Source organism: Cryptomeria japonica, chromosome 7 (assembly GCF_030272615.1).
Source record: "Cryptomeria japonica chromosome 7, Sugi_1.0, whole genome shotgun sequence".
NCBI lineage: Eukaryota > Viridiplantae > Streptophyta > Pinopsida > Cupressales > Cupressaceae > Cryptomeria > Cryptomeria japonica.
Genome location: NC_081411.1, coordinates 754,267,839 through 754,283,253, shown reverse-complemented (window position 1 = coordinate 754,283,253; position 15,415 = coordinate 754,267,839). Strand labels below are relative to the sequence as shown.

Below are 15,415 nucleotides of genomic sequence, written 5' to 3'. Positions count from 1 at the left end.
TCCTTCGCCACTTCAGCCTTCGCCTCCAGCGCCTGCTGCTTCTTCGTGTGAGGGTCCAGGTATGTGGCCTTCTTTGCCTGTGACCGTGTGATTGCCAATACCTGTTCCTCCGTCCTGTCAATGTTGAGCAGGTTCACTCCAAACTTTGGGCAAGTTCCATCATCGTGGTCTCTAGGCCCACACCATTTGCATAGTTTTTGTGGAGTTTCTTTTGAGGTGCATTCCTTGGCAAAGTGGCCCCATTGATTGCAGGCTCGGCACTGGATCATTGGCCGTCCCTTTGCATCATATTGGATTCGACTCCTATTATTATTGTTATTATTGGTCTTCCCCCCTCGCCAGTTGTTCCGATATCCACCAGATGATGTATTATTGTTGGCGGTTTGCGAAGTTCCGGCGGCCGGCTGCTCTTGCGTGAAGAGAACTTGTTGGCTCCTGGTTTTCATATTGTAGGGACATTCCTTTGTCAAATGTCCGGCAATCTGCCAAATGTCGCAGAAAGCCTTCTTGGGTCTTTGATTGATGTTTTCATGATGCTCTGCATCAAATTGGTATCAGAGCTCAGCAAAAGGTCTGGGCTGAGCAAGTGATTGGTATTTTGGTTTGCTAATGGTTGTGGTTGCAGATGTATATCCACTAGCTGCAAGTAGGCAGACATGAAGGTCTGTCATGGGGCCATAGGAGATGGTCCAAGGGGCCTGAGAAAAAGGTCCAGTGGGTTGCCAAAAGACCTGGGGAGAGAGGCAAGGAAAGGACTCCTGGGTGAGGCAAAGTAGTTGGTGAGTTTGGTGCAGCATTGAGGGTGGATTTATGTTTGGAGCAACATCTTGAGGAGCAGCCAATATGAACTCCATTGATGGGAGTTTTGATAGAAGTAGACAACAAAAAAAAAGAAAAAAAAGAAGCAACGACATCAAGAGAATCCAAAGAGGCAAAGATTAATGAAGACAAAGGTGAAGATCTCACTCAAAAGTTTCTTGCAAGTTATTTTCATCCATGTTTCCAAGGGACTTGGAAACTTTTCAAAGTCGGGAGTATGGTGCAGGAGCACCTAACACAAAAGCAAAAAAGGAGTCTATAAGAGGATAAAGATCAGTTCATAAGTATATTCAATTACATTTTTATTTGTAATGTCATTTTGAGTCAATATGAATCAATATGTAAGGCTAAAAGAGCCCATTGTAATGAGTTGTCCAGGTTGTCCTAATAAGGTCTTGAATTAGTCATTTGGTAAAATTTGTATAAAATATCCTTGGAGGGATAAAATGGTGACAAAAATACATTATTGTTCCATCCTAATATGTTTTGAAGGTTATTTTGAAGGTTTAAAGTCATTTGAGTCAAAAGTTGTAAAAGTTGTAAAATGCAACTTTTCAAAAGTTGTAAAAAGATCAAAATGGGAAGTTGTATGGTCATAAGAGGAAGTTGGGTAGTTGTAACTTCCATGTGAAGATTAAAAGGCTATAAAACCTCTATAATGGTCGTTCATAAGAGGATGTAAAAATTGGAGAAGGAATTGGAAAGCATTGGAAACATTTTGGTATCATATTTTCATTGTTTTCAATCTCTTGTTTTGTGATCTTGGAAGTTTTTCCTCTTGTTTCCAGGCCTAGTACGGCCATGTACAGCCTGGAAACAAGTGTATTTCCATAATTATAGTGTAGTATATTGAATAATGTTTCCATTGCTTTTGGTTTGAGTTTATTTCATTCGGTTTTGAGAAAGTTATGAATGTTTTGGTGAAAACCGTTTGGAACTACGCAAAACCCTGATTCATGGCGACTAGTTTTGGCACACTCATCATAACTTTGGATTTAACCGTTGGATCTTTCTATAATTTGGAGGAAAGTTTTATAACTAGCATTTCTAGAATCTGACCGGAGCGATTGTTTGGGTGATTAATATTTTAAGAGTTATTAATGACTGTTCATGACTGTAATTTCATGACCAGAATAGAGTAAATTTCATAGTTTGGACAAATTCTTGGTTTTCATTTGCAAGAAATGAATAGATGAAGGGTTAAAATGATTCAGGTTTAATGCATGATACATGGATCTACAATCATTATGGATTGATATATATGGAGAAGATTTGATAATGATTATTCTCGGAAACAGTAGGGAGGTCAATGATTGATACGTCTTCCATAATGCATGCAAGGTTAATTTCAAATTTTTAACAACCCCTATTGTCTTAATAGAAGTGCCATCCAATTGGACCACCCCTTTAGTCATAGGTTCATGTTCTATGCTAAGAAGATCAGCTACCTTCTTAGGCATGGCTGAGCTACTAGCTCCTGAATCTATCATGGAGTTGTGAACTAAGTTATCTCCCATGATTAAAGAGAGATAGAAGGGGGGAGGCTTGCTGATCTTGCTTGAATCTTCTTCCTCCTTGGGTTGTACCAAACTGGTGGAGACTGCCTTCCTACTAATTGCTGCCTCATCACCTGACTGGTTGATGTCCTTCAATGCCTCCTTGAGCAAATCCCTTTGAGATGGGATGGAAAGGGCCTCCCACATAGTGACATTGAGGTTGGCCTTCTTCATTTGATCTATTGAAAGGAACACTAACTGATTTTGGAGGCTCCCTTGAAGCTACAAGGTCTACCTTTGCTTTTTGGGTGACCTGGGCCTCCTCCCGTCTCTTGCTCCCTTGCATGGTATATTGGCTTGTGTCCTGGACAGCTACATTGGGCGTTGGAGCTTGGGTTGATGTTGAAGGTGAGGCAACTTCCATGGCTCTCTTCTTTGACCTTGTATATTGTAGTATGGACTCACCATTTGTTTGGTTCATACCACAAAATTCTGCCTCCTGCCAATTGACAAAGATAGAATCTCCTTGCAAGTGAGCCTGATTGCCAACACTAGGCTGATTTGGGTCATATTGCTGGCCAGAGGTGGTTGGCTCATTCTGCACTACTAAGGCTTGGACAAACTCTCCATTTTGGCATGCACCTTGGTTGTGTGGCTGATTGCATGGTTGACACCAATCACACTCTTGGGCGAGGTTGTTTTGGATTGGAACTATTGCTTTTGAGTTGCTTGCAGCCATGGGGTTCACACTCTTCAAAGGCCTAGCATTGCTCCATTGGTTTTGCCCTTGAAAGGGTGGCCTATTCTGTTGATAGTTTTGATTTTGTGTTTGATAAGGTCTGCTATGTTGAGTTTGTTGCATCTTTAGTGTCACCAACTCATTGCCAAAGTTTTGCAATAGAGTCTTGACTTCATGGAGGTCATTAGAGGATGTAGAGGATGTGGATGGTTGACCTGTAAGTGTCATGGGGATAGGAGCCAAGCTAGGTTGTTGAGTAGGAGCTTCTGGGAAGAGAGGCATTGGAGGCCTTGGAGCTATCTTCCCAGCCTGTATCAAACAATTTTCTACCCTTATGGCTATGTCATATGCATCCAGTAGAGAGGTTCCACCCATTGATTGTATCATGACAGCTATATCGCTGTTGAGAGCTCTCAGATAATACAAGAAGGCATGATTTGGAGATGGCTTCACTAGAGCAGAGATTCTATTCCATGTCTTTTGGAATCTGAAATTGAAGTCTCCCATGAACTCATGAGGTGCCCTCTTAATTGTAGTCAACTACTCCACAAGTGATAGGTGATCACTTTTGTCTTCGAAATGGTTGCACAACTTCTCCCCTAATTCATCCCAATTGTGAATGGAGCTAGACGACAACCCTCTATACCATTGCAAAGCTTTTCCTTTCAAAGATGTGGCTAAGAGTCTGACAGCAATATCATCCCGAGTGACATTATGGACGGAGCAGATGTTCACAATGTCTTGAATGTGCTCAATGGGGGTAGTAGTTGTTTCACCAGTGAAGTATGGTATACTTTTTAATGCAGCCACTGGTATATCATTCCGTTGGGTCAAAATAAGAGGACTCCCCCCATTGAAGGTAACAAAAACGTGATTTCTGGCCATGTGAAACAATGGTCTATTGATATGAGTGGTGGGAGCCCTAGATAGTAATGGTCTTGTAAATGGAGGGGTAGAACGAGACCTGAGAGATGGAGTGTTTACAACCTTGACACCCCTGACTGGTGACAATGAAGGTCTACCTCTTCGCCTTCTAGAACTTGAAGGTGAGTGTTCTACAAAATGGAAACTACCTCTAGAAGATGCCCTTGTATGAATTCTGGGCATGAAATCAGCAACAAGTCATGAACAAGAGACTGGACTTGTGAGTAGAGTCGCCAAGTGCTTGAAAGATCACTGCCTCTAAAGGCTGAGACACTAAGAACAACACTAAATCCTTAGCATGTAAATCGAAAGTCCGTCCCACCAGGCGTGCCAAAAACTATTATCACAAAAGCTTGCACCCTTGCTGAGCTATCAACTCGGCAACCTTGTGAAATATGGAAACAACCCCGCAGTGTGGGACCTTGCGCAAAGGGGTTGAATCTCCGGAGAAGGCCGACTTCCTTCTCAATCCAAGTGCAGGTGTTGAACCAACTCAACACTCCAAATCTTACTTCTAAACCTATCCTAACAGCTTGCAGAAGAAAAGAGAAGAGAAAAATGCTTAAAATGAAAGGAGGTGATGCACCAAGATAAGAGATTGCTTCTCTACCCACACGAAATGGCACAAAGAATCAACTGAAATACCCAGGAGATGCAGAAACTCCAGCTGCATGAATGACCTCAACACACGTATGGAGGTTAGAACTTGCTAAATGTCAAGAGGGGAGAAGGCTTCCCACAAGTCACACCTAGAAATAGGTTAACACAACATATATGTGAAAGAAAGCCACAAACATACACTTATAATGAAGATAAGAACACATACACGACATTCATAAGTTGAAGTAAGGCAAGAATGATGATTTCAATTCATTATAAGGCCAATGGCCAAACTTACAGCTGCAGAAATGCAAGATAAATACAAGTCTTTAAGAGAAGTGAAAGAGCATAGAATAGCTCAAGCCAGTAGGGAGAGAACCCTTTACAATGAGGCATAACAACCTTATATAGAAAACCGGTCGCATAGGAGAGACCATTGGTCAATGGAGAGAAGCCTTGACCCTTGTGTGTGCAGGGAAATGTCAATCAGGGAAGGTAGGGAAGTGCATGCACCTGACATTGTGTACATGCAAGCAACCTGACCATTCCCTGAAAATCCTATCCCAAGAAGAAAGGACTCCCAAAAGGTGGATTGCTTGACATTCCAAAGTCAGAGCACGTAGGCATGACATAAGTAACCACAAATAAGCATGGCCTTGTACTTCTCTTGATGGAAATCCTAGAAAATCATCAAATGTGCTCCTGTAGCTCCACGAAAGAAGGTGTACAAGTCACTAGAGTTGATGGAGCATTAAGAGCCTTGAGTGTTGATCACGCCATCTGGAAGTGTTGCAAGCCGGAAAGAATTTGGAGGACTTCGAAAACACAGGTTATCGAAGTCAGGAAGACTTCAGAAACATAGGTTACCGAAGTTGGGAAGACTTAGGCTTGGGATTTTGGGATTCCGGAGTTTCGGGGTTGAGGAATTAGGAACTTGGGGGTTCCGGTGTTCCAGGGTTGAGGAAGAGAGGACTTAGGAACTTGGGAACCTGGGGGTGCCAGAGTTTCGGGGTTGAGGAAGAGAGCACTTAGGAACTTTGGAACTTGGGGGTTTTGGAGTTCTGGGGTTGAGGACTTAGGAACTTGAGAACCTGGGGGTTCCGGGGCTAAGGAAGAGAGTACTTAGGAACTTGGGAACCTGGGGGTTCTGGAGTTCCGGGGCTGAGGAAGAGAGGACTCAGGAACTTGGGAACTTGGGGGTTTCGGAGTTCTGGGGTTGAGGAAGGGAGGACTTAGGAACTTGGGAACTTGGGGGTTGCGGGGTTGAGGACTTGGGAACTTGGGAACCTGGGGGTTCCGGGGTTGAGGACTTAGGAACTTGGGAACCTGGGGGTTCTGAAGTTCCGGCAAGACAACACTTCATACTTCATGATTCCATTGCTTTCTCTTTGATCAACTGAGGCAGCGCTGGTCCATAGAACATATCTCTGATTGGTTCTCATTGATGGACCAAGGGTGTCATAAAATGACAACAAATACCCAACATGATGCAATCCAAATGACTATTGACAATTGAACTTAGCACAAATTTGGGGGTTCAAGCTAACTTTACACTGCAACTTATAATCAACAAGATGCAAAAAGTATGAACCATGGAAATTCATCAAACACCATTACATTCTCCATTGAAATCAAAACACCACTCTACTTCTCTTAAGTGAGGAAGGTGAAACCATGCAAGTTTTGAAAAATAACTTAAGTGGACACCATCAGAGAACAATGTTTCATTATTATTATCTCAAAAACATTTCGCAACAATTTCATACAAATCTCCCTACTTTGACAAATGAAGTCGTCACCCCCTTATATAGGCCTCAAGCCTTGAGGACATGCAAACCCTAATTAGGGTTTTTCCCCTAAAAGATTCCCCACACATGATGCAACAAGGTGGGAATCAACAATAAATGCCCATTATGCCCACATACAATTAACTACATTTTACCAAAAACGGCATCATCGTGCATTGAATGCACCACTTTGATCAAATTTGCCCAATACATCATAAATGCAATAAATGTGCCTCCATGCAAAATTGCCCATAGTGCCATAAATGCACCACTGTCTCCCGAATGTGACGGCTACATGCAGAAGGAATCTGCCATAATGCCTTTAAATGTGATGGCTGCATGTGAATTCATCATGTGCTGACTTGGCTGCCACTTGGTGAGAAACCCTAGGAGAGGAAAAACTTCAGGAGAGAATCTTTGACGTAGGAAGGATTTTCTTGAAGTTTTTTAGATTTTCTTGAAGTTTTTTAGCTTTTCTTGCTCTGGAGGAAATTTTCAATGATTTTCCAGCATCTTTTTTTAGGGATTTTCCAAAAATTAGGGTTTTAGGTCTAGGAGAGAGAAAGTTCTCTCACGAATCCAAATCTATCATCATTTTGAAATTCGGATGATTTTTGATGCTCAAAAATGGATTTTTCAAAATTTTCTCCGAGGGGAAATTTCTTGTTCAGTTCATGGTTGATTCCTTCCAACACTAAGTCAGTTTTTCACCTTTCCTGGAATTCCATTTCGAAGGAAGGAATTTCCAACACAGCGCCAAATTTTCACCTTTCCTATTTTTTAGGAAAATTTCCATTTTTAGCTCCGGGATTCAGGTAAGAGAAAACTTCTCACTTGGCCAATTTTTCTTCTCGTCTTGAAATTTCTTTATTCTTCCCTAAGGGGATTTTCCTTCTGTCAATTTCTTCCTTGCTCCTCAATTTTCTTTGCCTTGGAAAATTTCTTCAATCTTTGACTTGGGTGTGGAATCCTCATCATGAGGAAATTTTAACTTTTTAAGCTTTTTCCTTGATGCACTCCTTTTGGCACCTTCAATCTTGCTTGGGCGCTGATTCACTGTGAAGGAGGAATTTTCATTTTCCTCAATTTTCCTTGGCTACCCCCCTCTTTGGTGCCCTTCTCCCTGCTTGGGTGCTAAATTGCCTAAGTGATGGAAAATTGGATTTTGTGCATTTTCCATGGCAAATCCATTTTAGCGCCCCTCTTTGTGCATGGGTGCTAATTTCACTTGGTCAAGGAATTCTTCCTTGGCTTACTTTTCCTTGCCTCCTCTTGTTTGGTGCTCCATGCCTGACTTGGGTGCAAATTTGCCCTTGAGGAGGAAATTAACATTTGTGTGTTCTTTCCTTGGCAAAGGTGCCATTTTCACAAAACCAAGGAATTTGGCATTTTTTTTTCAACTCTCCTTGACACCCTTCATTTAGCTCCTGAGACCTGACTTGGGCGCTATTTGTCCATGAGCAAGGAATTTTCAATCTTTCATATTTTCCATGACTACCTTAATGGCCCAACACCCATTCTAGCGCAAGGAATTTTCATATTTTGTATTGAAGGAATTTTGATATTTTGCATTTTTCCAAAGCACACCCATTCTAGCGCAAGGAATTTTCAATCTTTCATATTTTCCTTGACTACCTTAATTTGGTGCCCAACACCTGACTTGTGCACCAAAACATTGTTTTGAAGGAATTTTGATATTTTGTATTTTTCCAAAGCACACCCATTCTAGCGCCTCAAACTGGGTCTGGGCGCTATATTGCCATAGAGGAGGAATTTCAACTTTCCTTGCCTTTCCATGAGGACCTCAATTTGGTGCCCTTCTCCTAACTAGGGCGTCATTTCACATTGAGCAAGGAATTTTGACTTGCTTCTTTTCAGACTTGGTCAGTTTTGAACTTTTCTAGATCAGGATGCCATTTTGGGGAATTGGAGTGATTTTCCATGTGCCAGACTTAGAACATTTTCACGCTGCTTTCCACTTCTGGAATGGATGCCCATACTTGGCCATTTTTTGATCCATTTAGCCCGCTTTTTGACTTTTCCGGATTTAGGATTGTTCAGGAATGCTCGGTCGTAGTGTCTACCTTTGGAGAACCTGGTACAAATAGACTTTACAAATATAGAAAGTGTTTCAAGGTGTCAGAGTTAGGGCAAAACAGGACCAGAGACACTAAAAATAGGAACTTACTAAAAATAAAAATTACAAAAAATAGTAAGTTTGATTTTTGGCAAAACTAGACCAATTCGGGAGGCAATGAAATCCCTAAAAAATAGGAACTTTCTAAAATTTCACATGCAACATTCTTAGAGGGTCTTGATTCCAATGCAATGCTTAGTTTTTGTAAAACCCTAAAGGAAAAGCCTCAAATTCAAGTTTGAAGGTTAAAACCCTAAAACAGACAAAACAGGCTCCAAACTTAGCCAAATTTGCTCAAACGAGCTGCAGACTTGATCAAACCGACCTTCAAACACTTGCAAACTCAGAGGACTGACGAAATGGTTGTGAAAAAACCCAAAAACCAAAAGCAAAAGAGTGAGAGGGCCTAAAAAGTAGGGGGTCCCCATTTGCAATGGGGCGATGTGTGAAAACGTCACAATAGGTGGTAGGTAGGCTTGTGTGACACCTAGACCTCCATATGAGTAATAATCTAACATGTTCAAGATGCACACATCAACCTCCAAGTGAATATTGATGTTCATGCCCTCTAAAGTTGTGTATTTGCACTTACAAGTGAACATGTTTGCATTGACGAGTGGACACATGCACACTTAAATCATTGGTTAGGAAATCAAGGTTGAGTTTATTTACCTTTTTCTTTCTAATTTCCTAAATACCTAAGTAAGGATCTAAGTAAACTTAGTATAAAGTAAAAATAAATTTATACTTAAGACATAAGCTAGGTATATAATTACACCAACAAATTCCTTGTGTGCTTGTTTTTAACCATTCGTCATGATAAAGTCATAATTGTAAGCCATTCTTATTTTGTAAGGATCTTGTGAAAACTTTTGGAATCATGCATCTTATATTACTTTGTATACCATAGAAAAGCTAAAAACAGATATCATCTTTTTTGTGCCACTCTTCCAAAACATGGTACTAGAGCTATAATTTATTTCTTTCTCAAATGTTACAAATTGATATCCTCTTCCTTATGAGAGGGTTATCTCATGAATTTTAATGGGCAATTGTGTTATTATTTTTTTAAGCCCAATTTTTTTCTTCAATCCATTAATGTTTCTATTTTCTCCACTCAAATGCTCCTTTGATGCCCCTCTCAGCCCTAAGATGGCTTTCTATGCCTATCATTCCTTACAAATTGTTGACAACACCATCATTCAATAGACTATCTCCAACATTAGATGTATGGTTTGAGGTTTCATCTTGCCCAATCAAGGGCTTCTTATAGTTACAAGTTGGGATAGATCATCACAGTCCACTAGATGATAAGATTTGACAACATTTGTTATCTCTAGGAGGTAGAGAATGATGAGCTTTTGTATTGCAGGATTTGAAGGAGGTATCATTCATGAGGTTCTCTTGCATTTTAATGCCATTTTGATTTGAGGTTCTTGGACCTTTTCCTTAGAGAGTTTGCCACATGTAGGTGTAGGGTACCCTAGGGTTACCAGCTTGATTATCTACTTTTAGTGCATCTTAGATTTTGGTTGTGCTAAGCATTCTTTGGGTATCATATATTAACACACAAATACATATAGGTTGATCGTCTACTTTTAGAGCATTTCTTAATATGTCCTTCGTATTTCAAGATCCAAAGGAGGTATCACTCATGAGGTTCTCTATGTATTTTTGCCATTTTGATTGGAGTTTCTCGGTCCCTTTCCTCAGAGGATTGGCCACTTCTAGGTTTAGGGTACCCTAGGGTTGCTGAGTTGATTGTCTACTTTTATTGCATTTTAGATCCGATTGTGCTAAGCATTCTTTGGGTATCATTGATTTACATTCTAATACATACAAGTTGATTCTCTACTTTTAGAGCAATTTTTTATGGTGTCCTTTGTCTTGCAATATTTGAAGGAGGTATCACTCATGAGGTTCTCTATGCATTTTTTTTTCATTTTGATTAGAGGTTCCTGGTCCTTTTCCTCAAAGATTTTGCCACTTTTAAGTGCAAGGTACCCTATTTACCAATTTGATAATCTACTTTTCACAAATCTTAGATGTTGTTCGTGCTCATAAGCACTCTTTGGGTAACATTAGTTCACACACAAATACATACAAGTCAAGGAGATGTTGTCTATCCTTGGATGTTGCTAGTAGGGTGCCTCAATCCTCTCACTCTCATGCTAGGCTTGTTGTTCTACTCATTTATAGTCTCAAGGGCCATCTTGTTATCTTTACCTAAAGCTTAGCCAATGGTGGCAGAACCTATTCAAGATTTAGATCCTATTTTCAGAGATTACATGAGTAGTCTAGTTGATGGCCTTGAATCGGTGAATAATTTCCATAGAGGTTTCTTGATAGAGGAGGTCCATAAACGCTTTGAAGAATTACCCCTTGATGTCATTTCCTAGGGGAATAGGTCAGAAATATAGTTTGGTTGAAATAATGTGTTGAGAGTAACACATAGGATTCAATAGAGCAAAGCACGGGGATAAAATGTGTCAAGCTGATTCCATTTACTCAATACATTCTAGTATCAGGGCTAGACATGATGATTATATGAATATTGTGTTGCTTGGTATAATCAAGTCCATTGTGATATGGGAGAATACAATCTTGTCTAGACAATAGCTAGATTCATTCAGTGTAGTTGTTACAATTGACAATGTTGCCTTGGGGCAGAAGAATAGATCAAAGTTGTCATGGACTGTAATGTCCCCTAATGGGAACCTTTGATATTCTGACCTTGAATCACAATTCTAGTGCATAGTAAATACAATAGAGGGACACTATTGTTAACTAAAACTTGGTCTGGAACCTGCACAACAGGTTAGTCAACATTTCCATTATGCTATGATAGATCATATATTCAACATTCTTTATATATTGCCCAGTTTATATGAAGGATTCAACAACCCTTTCTCTCCCTACACCTGTCCCCATTATGGAGCTCAAGGAGAATCACATAAGGTGCCTCGAGTCTATCCCTCTCCAACAAGCCCAGGAGCACCAAGGATGTCATCAATTTGGCCTCTTGGCCCACACTCAGGGTTGGCGTACCTGCTGGAGCCTAGTGCTCTTGCTTCCTTGTATTCTCCCTCCATAATTGGATGGTGAGATTGAAGGTATTACAAATTCCATCTTATAATTTACATGATTGTCATATGAACAGTTAGTGATAGAAGGCATTATTATACTGTCATACATATTGCAGTTTATATTAATATTATTATTAAATTCTGCATAAGAACATTATCAGGTGTCATATATTAAGCATACATGTTAAGCACATCCCCATGCATACCACCAAGAACAAGGATGTTACTGCTTGTAACTTAATAACAGTTTTGGTCTGATCTGATCAATGGTGATTTCAATGGATGTTTTTGATTCCTTTCCTTTATATCTCTCAATGTGAGGGAGAGGTCACACCTCTTCATCATGTATGCCCTTTGGTAGGAGACACATCCTTGCACCATTAGCACCCTTTGAAAGAATGCAACTCTTCATTATTTGTGCCCTTTGAAAGGGACATGACCTTTCACAATCAGATCTGCTTTTCTTATTTAAATCAGATCTGCATTTCTCATTCCCAAATTATCCCCCTTCAAATGAGATCTCTTCTCCCTTTTATACCTCATATTTAGGGGAGTCACAACTTAACATTTCATGCCTTTTGACCATTCATTAACTTTAATTAAATTTAATTATATTTTAATTTAATTTAATTTATTTTTATTCTTTTGTATTTTAATTTTATAATTATTATTTATTATTAAATTATATTTCAAAGTGGGTACATTTCATCGACATTGTCAAAGAATTTACCACATCTGCAATAGATGTGTGCTACCTTGGCCAAATAGTGAAAGAATTGTACTTTGCTGATGATAAGAGTAGTAGGGCTAGACATGATGATTATATGAATACTGTGTTGCTTGGTATAATCAAGTCCATCATGATAAGAGAGAATACAATCTTGTCTAGAAAATAGCTAGATCCATATACTGTAATTGTTACAATTGACAACGTTGCCTTGGGGAAGAAGAATAGATCAAAGTTTGTTAGACTTGTGTGAATGTTGTCATTGATGTCAAACCCTGTGATCCGGTTAGGACCGGATGTTGCATGTTGAGCAGCAGTGGAAGTCAGGTATGTATGTAATGTTGAGCAAGAGTGGAAGGTATGTATATGATATTGAGCAGTGAGGGATGTATGATTTACAGAAATAGTTTCTGGAAGATCCTTTGCTCTGGAATCTAGTGTTTTGCTAATCATGGTTGAGCTTTTCCTTTTGTATCAAGTGTTGATATTAGTTGTGACAGTTGAATTGCTACCCAAATGTTATTATTACAATATGATCTATGAATCCTATGCTTCAGAATTTGTGGCATTCGTATCTTGAAGATGGAAGTTGTTTTGCTTGGAATTTGTGTTTATGGATCCGTGTCTTTGGGTCCGACAGACCTTTGTTTTGTTCCGGTAATTGAAGTGTATGTTCCGGTAATTAAGAAGGAAGCGTGTAGAAGATCAGTGAAGGCCAACTTGGGTACCTTGTTTTGGTCAAGGCATATTTGAGTAGCGTGTTGATCCGAGCAATGCACTATTGTATAAACCTTTTGTGCTTGGCCGACATATTATCTTGGTGAATGTGCTTACTGGATATATATATATATATATATGTGTGTGTGTGTGTGTGTGTGTGTGTGTGTGTGTGTGTGTGTGAATGGAGTGTGTGTGTCATGCAAGTGAAGTGAGAGAGATAGAGTAATAAAGTGTATGCGAGCAATGTGCGGTGTCAGTAGTAAAGAGCGAAGGTGTGTGTAAGTGTGAATGTGCAGGTGCAGTGACAGTGTTGCAGTAATCCCTTACCGGGTCTGCTGCAAGAAGTTGTGATTGACAAGTTGGAGAAAGTGTTGTAGTGATCCCTCACTGGATCTGCTGTAAGTTGTTTTGATATCTGAGCTTATCTTGGAACTGACCTTATGCATTTGGAGATACAATTTTCTTCAGTTCACTTATTTCTATTGCAGTGAGCATTTTGACAGTGAGTTGTGTTGTATTCTGTGTTGATATGTGGCGACTGATCATTCTAGTACTGTACACTCGTTATGTATACTGATAGCCAAAGTGCCATTCATCTTGCAAAGAATTTTGCTCTTCATTTGAGGACAAAACACATTCAGCTCAAGTACCACTTCATATGGTTTGTTTTGGAGGATGGCTAGCTATGGCTTGAGAAGATTCACACAAGTGACAATCCTGCAAATATATTCACGAAGGTAGCCCCACAGGAGAAGCTGATTTCCTCCTTAGTTTCTCTCGACATTCTTGATTGAACATTGTGGAATCAAGGAACAACCGCATCCAAGAGTTTCATCCATTGGGAGCTGCAAGTTCAGCAGTTTCGTCCAGGATTAGTCTCCAAGTGGGAGATTGTTTGGTGTGGAACCTCATCAGTCTCTAAGTGGGAGATTGTTGATATGTAGCGACTGATCATGCTAATACTGTACACTCGTTTTCTGTGGGTTTTCTAATTTTTGTCTATAAAAAATTAGTGTTTGGTTTTTCTAATTTTTCTCCATAAAAAATTAGTGGTGGGTTTTTATAATTTTTCTCCTTTAAAATTCTGGAAGGGTTTTACCGTTTTTCCTCAAAAATGAGGTTTTGTATGCTGATCTGTGTCTCGGATTTTGTGTCAGCTACTCGCTGATGTTTCAGTGTTTGGGTTTTCACGATTTTTTCCTAAAAAAAGTTGTCTGTGGGTTTTGATCATTTTTTTCCCTCAAAAATTGTGTTTGGCTTCTTGCAGCTGTTTTGGATAGCACCTAGAGTTGCTAGGGCAACGGTCTGCACAAGGGTTTGCCGATTTTTTCCACAAAATTGTGGCTGTTTTTCTGAAGCAGTTCAGGTTTTGACGATTTTCTCCTCAAAATCGTGGTCTCAGTTTGAGAAGCTGTTCTTGAAATCTTGGGCTACAGGGAGGGATGGTTTTGGTGGACAAATCTCAGTTTGTTTTGGTTTTCTTGGTCATTTCCAAATGTTTTGCAGAATCAGGGAGGGTCTCAACAGCAGGCTCATTTTGTAGAGCGTTTTGAAGAGAAGGGGGCAGCTTTCTCTATGCATTCGTGACTAGAAGAGGGCAGCCTTCTATGCATTTGTGACTAGAAGACCTGCAGATTATGTCTTTTGTAGGGTAGTTAGAAAGATGACCATTAAGGGAGGGTATTGAAATATTGTAATGTTTTTTTAATGGTCATCTTAGTTAGTTTAGATTATTTCTAAATTCGTCTTTAGTTCATGATTGTTTCATTTAGAAACATCGTCTTTGTAAATCTATTTAAAGAGACTTCGTCTGCTTTGTTTAATACATCGATTTATCATAACACACTTTTCTGCCTCAAATATGACAAAAGTTTCTAAAACCTGAAAATTCATCCATTCTTTCTTAGACTCACTTTGAAGAACTATTTGTGTGGTATTCAGATTTCTAATTCATTTGAAGATTGATTGTCTGCATATGTTGGATTCTGAGCTGTAAAATTGATTTGTTATTTTAACTTCTTTGTATTTGACAGAAATAATTAATTCTGTAAATGAGTACATGGCATCAGCTATATATAAACCATATGTTCCCTAGGAAACATGTCATTTAACAACCAAAAGCGATGCAATCTTGAAACGAGTGTTTTCTTTTTTTAAATAGTTTTCTGGAGCATTTCTTGAATACCATATTTTCTGTGATTTTACTGATTTTTTGGTTGCTTATTATTGCTATTAGTTAGTTGTTGAAGAGAAATTCTGCTTCTGGTTTTTTTGTTCCGATGCAAACATGGCTTTTCAATTAAAGCATCATTTTAACTTGGATTTGTTTAGAGCGTCTTATATTTTGAAGCTTAATTCTCTTGCACATCATCTGTAAGTA

General features: G+C 39.4%; 1 protein-coding gene across 1 annotated transcript in view; it reads left to right on the top strand.

The window, feature by feature from the left end:
- Positions 1 to 15,415, top strand: part of LOC131076410 (uncharacterized) — a 50,628-nt gene that overhangs the window by 17,582 nt on the left and 17,631 nt on the right. The window lies entirely within an intron of this gene.